The sequence below is a fragment of the Vulpes lagopus genome, chromosome 24 (assembly GCF_018345385.1).
Source record: "Vulpes lagopus strain Blue_001 chromosome 24, ASM1834538v1, whole genome shotgun sequence".
Classification (NCBI taxonomy): domain Eukaryota; kingdom Metazoa; phylum Chordata; class Mammalia; order Carnivora; family Canidae; genus Vulpes; species Vulpes lagopus.
Window position 1 is genome coordinate 42135622 of NC_054847.1, and position 6000 is coordinate 42141621.

The window sequence follows — 6000 nt, forward strand, 5'->3', positions numbered from 1 at the left end:
GATGGTGGTGATGATTGTACCACACCTTAAAAGTACTAAATGTCACTAACGGTAAATTTTATGTTATGTGTAATGTGCCACCATTTTTAAAAAAGGACTGTAAAGAACAAGAGTGGAAAACATTTCAAATAGTACTTCCTCCAGGCAACGTATGGGTATGGTCTGTGGTTGCAAAGTGCTGTTTTGATTTTGTAACATTTCATTAATGATTAGGATAGTAAAACTTGAAAATGCTTGGAGAAAACATCAAGCTGATGGACCTAATAGTACCTTGTTGAAAGTTAAAATGAGAATATGCTTGGCTAAATTAGGTAGGAATCAAGCAGAATGCAGTTCAACAAGGTCAAGCCAAGGAAGCGAATAGTTGCTGAGGGGGAAAGTGACAAAAGGTACAAGAGATAAAAAATCAAGGAATTGGGAATCCCTGGGTGGCTCAGCGGTTTAGCGCTTGCCATCCGCCCAAGGTGTGATCCAGGAGTCCCCAGATAGAGTTCCACATCGGGCTCCCAGCATGGAGCCTGCTTCTCCCTCTATGTCTCTCTCTCTCTCTCTCTCTCTCTCTCTCTCTCTGTGTGTGTGTGTGTCTCATGAATAAATAAATAAAATCTTAAAAAAAAAATTAAGGAGTTAGTGGACAGAAAGTCAGTGTTGGCAACTGGATTCATGTCTGGGTGAATGACAGATTGCATAGAAACCATGCAGTTCCCTTGCCATGTCATTCAACATCATCCAGACACATTCTCAAATTGTGCTTCCAGCTCTGGGCTTGGTAACTTGGGAAGCATAGGAGAACAATGAATTGGTTAGTTTTAGATGATAAACACCTGTCAAGAGAAGTTTGGCAAATCCATTCATTTATTTGCCCCCACCCTTGTTCAATTTCCTGGTCATCTATTACTACTCCACGTCCTGAGAGGCAGTAAAGCATGAGAGCTCTGTCTAGAGTGGTCTTGAGCACCATTTATTGTGTATGATACTGGGCAAGTCACTTAACCTTTTGTGCCTCTGTTTTCTCATCTGTAGAATGGGAATAATGATTCAGAGTTATGAGAATGGACTGAGTTAATGCATGGAAAAGACTCGGAGCAATGCTTGGAACCTGAGTCATTTGATCCCATTAGCTGTGACTACCATTACTCTGCAAGATGCTGGGATTATGGAGAAAGTAAGACCTTCTCCCGGCTATGATAGAGCCCACATTTGGTAGGGAATCTACTCAGTGCTGCCTGGCAAACACGAAATAAGAGGTGGGCACATAAGGCTTTGGGGTCCAAGAAGGACTTTAGTTCTGCCTGGGAGGAAATGTGAGGGTTCAAAGACTGGGGGACATCTGAGTACATCAGGAGAGGAAGAACAGCCATTGTAGCCAGAGAGGACAATATGACAGAGGTCAGAGAGTATGAGGGAGTCATCCCTGCAGATGAGCAGGAAAACTAGCCCTCCCAGCTTCTGATGGTTGCCAGTGATTTTTGGCATTCCTTGGCTGTGGCTACATCACCCCAGTTATAGTCTCTGTGTTCTCATGGCCAGGGCTAGAACTTTTGTTGTGGGTGGTGGGGATATAATTCAACCCACATCAGGGCCTGGCCCATTAGACCAGGGGAGAGATACAAAGAAACACATATTTTACATGGAATCATTCTAAGGGTTTGAGATGAAGAGACTGGAGGACCATGGGACACTAGAGGACCAGTTAGGGGATTATCGCAAAACAGTGAGAACTTCTGAGCCCTGGACAAAGGTCATCTCTGAGAATGCTGAGTCATCAGAAGTCCCATCAGCCTCCTGAGAATTTTTGGCAAGAATAGTTCATAGGCAGTGAGGAATGGGTACTTCTATTGGATGCATCGTGTCTGGTTCTAGCAGCCAGAATTGAAAATTCTTTGCTCCATCCATTATTTCATTGGGTTTGATAAGATGGGTGATGTATTTTTTTTGGCACATAAAATATGTTTAATAAATACTTTGATCAAAATTAAACTGGGGAAAACCCCAAATATATGGTAAGTAAATGCTCCCAAAATAATCTAGAAGAAAAATGAAATATAACAAATCAAAAGCAAGAATATTAAAACGATGTCGAGGTTGGATGGCCATGTCAGGGAGTCCCCTCTGTCTATCCAAGCCTACCAATTAACCTTGTGAATTCAGTCAAGTTTTGTCTTCTTCAAGAAGCTTTTCCCATCACTTCCGGTGTGCACTGGGATCACCTCTGAACTCCCAATTCTGCCCTTTGCCCTCAAAGCTTCTCTTCTCCAGAACAGCTTTAGTCCCTCCTAAATGCCCATGGGTCAATCTGTATACCCTTTGGCATCACGGTCCTCCTCCTTCCCCTAAATTCCCATTGAGCACCGGGATCCTGTTGACAGAAAGCACCCTCCCAGCCATTTCAGATGGGAGGCCTCGTGCTCCTGCCTCCTTTCCATTCCTGCTGGTGTGACACCTCCAGGTTGTCATTGCCTCTCCAATACCTGCCACCTGCCAGACTTGGCCCTTCAAATGTACCCTCCCCCCACCCCCTTCAGAACCTGCTTAACATGAGCATCACATCCTTCTCCTCCTCTGGATAATACAGTTAAACAGTTCCATGCTAAAGAGTTAGTTCGCAGGCATCATCCAGACGTGACCTCTATGTTTTTGTTGTTGCTTTTCATTGTTTTTCTATTTGATGGTGCCGTTTTGGACTCATGGCTTTTGATGAGTTTTAATCCACTTCATTTATCATCCAGGAGCCTTGTACTCTAATCTTGCCATTGGCGTGATCTGCAAGGAAATCACTTACCTTTCTGGATCATCCTTTCTTCCTTTGTCCATTTGGGAGATGTGTCTCTGCAATCTTCAAATTACCCAATCTCGAATAAAGGGGAAAGGAGAAAAAAATGAGTGGGAAATATCAGAAAGGGAGACAGAACATGAGAGACTCCTAACTCTAGGAAATGAATTAGGGGGGGCAGTGGAAGGGGAGGTGGTTGGGGGGTGGGGGTGACTGGGTGATGGGCACTGAGGGGGGCACTTGTTGGGATGAGCACTGGGTGTTATTCTATATGTTGGCAAATTGAACACCAATAAAAAATAAATTTATATTAAAAAAAATTACCGCATCTCACACTAAAATGCTGAGATCTTAATTTTTGGCTCTCATCTGTTTCAGACCTCATATAAAGGTATTTTTCCAATGAAGTCAACTGAATAATTGTATAACTAAGTGCAATTTAATTTTTGTCTGTGCAAGTCATTTTATCAAATAACTGAAAAACAAAAACATTGTCAGATTACTCATTCTGTTTTTTTTTAATATTAAAAAATATAGCCACTGAACTGATATAGACCGCATTGATTGACCCTTCTGCTTGCTCTTTCAGAAGCTGCAGTCAGCTGGCAAACAACTTCCCCAGCCTCCTGCTGAAACATCTGCTGAGGCCCCGCAGATTGTGGTGTGTCCTCCCTCCCCGCAACCCGCTGCCCGCCCCACCCCCCATCCTCAGGCTGCTCATTAACTCATTAGAAGCTGCCTTAATAGCCGTTGTGGGGAGGTTTTACTGTCTACTGACCTTAGCTCAAAGCACCTGCCTCAGTGTCACCTGGAGACCTTGGCAAATGGGTCCTCCCACATCCATACCCTGGCATCACACACTGCTTTTCCTCCATAGCGTTTATGACAGCATCTGGAATCAGAACATTTCTTGTGTAAATCTTTGTGCAATGCCTGCCTCCCACTCTGGATAAGAAGCTCCCTGAGGGCAGATTGTGCTGGGGTTTGTTCACCTTCATTTGCCCCATGCTCAGCTCAGAGTGTGACACTTCATAGTATTTACTGGATGCTGAATGCATGGCTGCATGAGTGACTGAATGCACCGGTTTGATGGAGAGCCACCCAGACAAACAGAGACATTCCTCTTGATTTTCAAATTGTCCATGTGAGATTAAAGAAGGACTTTCCCCCAACTGGGGCTGACACTGTAGGTCTAGGTGTCAGGATACTTGTGCAAATGCATACATGTGTATACAACGGACAGCAAGGCTCTCCTAATCTAACATACTCAGGGACTTCAGAGGAGGAGACTGGCCAGTTTCTGGTCCTGTGGGGCTACATGTTACTAGGGGAAAAAAGGGGAAAAAAGCATTGACCAGATAGGTTGAAGATTTAGAGTCTGGTGTACACTCAGCCCCTCTCGGTGACCTGGGTGATTGTGAGCTCACCACTTCTTCATCTGCACAACACTGGCACCTGTAGCGATCTTTCTAGCACCGCACTAGCACTAAGGTTGTCCACGTGGGTAATGTGTCTCATCGACACAGAGCCAGGGTGCCAGCAGGCTGCCTTCTCAGCCCACAAATGACATAAGTGTTGTTCATTCTAAATATCCCTGCCTAAACCAAACTCTTCCTTAGATTTACAACTTTCAGACCTGATGTTGCACAATCATTGTTGCCTTTTATGACTTTGCTTCCCGGGTTTCCGTCTCTTACGTAGTCTCCTTGTAGTGGCTTTAAATTATTGACACCTAACCGCATGCCAGGCACTGTTCCAAGCACTTGACACATATCAGCTCATTTCAACAAGGATAAACTGCAGTCGCCCTAGGGTTTGCACACGTCATGTGCTCATAGTAACAGGCTGACCTGTGGCATGTCAACTTCATGTTTCTTGGGCCAATGGCTATGGCGTGGCTGGATTTTACATTAAGGCAGCATGGAAAGGTAACTTAAGTATCTGAATACTTAGGTGGGAGTGGAAGACAAATGGGAGGGTCAGTGCCCTACAGTAAGTCACAATGTGTCAGGAAATTAACTTGCAAGGAGTGTTTGACAACACTATATAAGAGAGAATATATAAAGTGCTAAATCCCTTGGCATACTTTCTAAATCCTCCAAGAGGTCAGGGAAGGGAGTGTCAACTGGCAGCCTGTGTAGCCCTCGTGCTCGATGCTTATCTCCGGGTCCCCCTGGCATCCTTCCTTTCTGTCCAGGCCTGTTACACAGCAAGAGCACACAAGCCAGGTGCCCTGCCTGCCAGAAGGTGATTCTGGAAGCCCACTTTCCCGCAGCACACCTCTCCTCCCTGCAACACACCCTGCTCTCACTTCTTCGCTACTTAAAATTTTAAACAGTCACCTTGACTCAAGATATTCAGATGCCATTTTTCTGATGATAAAAGTTTACACAGGTTCATTCTAAAGGTTTGGAAAGCATAGAAAAGTCTAAAGAAGAAGCAGGAAACAAACAAACAAACAAACAAACCCAAACACATTCAACTCTCAGAGGTTGGTGAAGTCAATTCCATCTTCTTTTCCCTAATTCATATTCCTCGAAGTCGATTTTTCCTGACCACGTTTCAATGCACGCCTGGGACGCAGGGGCAGGTCTGATGAAGGTTCTTCTCCGCAGTGGGAAGAAATGGCACATCACATCCCACTGGAGGGACGAGAACGTTTTTCTTCTTGAGAAGGGGGACAAAGGTCGGGATGACGCATGCCTGTCTCCATACAGTCTCTCCCCACAGTCCTGAAAGGGAGCCAGGGAGTTGGAAATGAAGGTTGGAGCCTGAATTCAGCCCAATGTGGGAGTGAAAGGAGGGGCATCGCCGGACTAACCCCAGATGGTTCCTGTTCTGGGCTAACCTGGGAAGATGCTCTGGAAAGATTGGAAAATCAAATCTCTTGGTGGCGCCACCGCCCCCCGCCCCTCAAACCTTTCCCTTTCACCTTTCCTGGACACACACAAATGACAGCTTTGTTGTCCAGCTACACTTTATCGTTCTCTCTCTTTTTTTTCTTTTTTGCTCTCATTAACTTCACTCCCTCAGTCTCCCCAGATTTTCCAATGATTAAAGTAGTGGGCTTTTTAAAAAGGCCTCCAATTAGCACCTCATCAGCTCCAATTAGAGCAGACAAAAGCAGTGTAAAGATAACTCAATGAGAGAGGCGGGCACAACCTCATGTAATCACTTAAGACAAGCATTGAGCATTCTCTTTGCTAACCACGCTGGGCCTATTCACC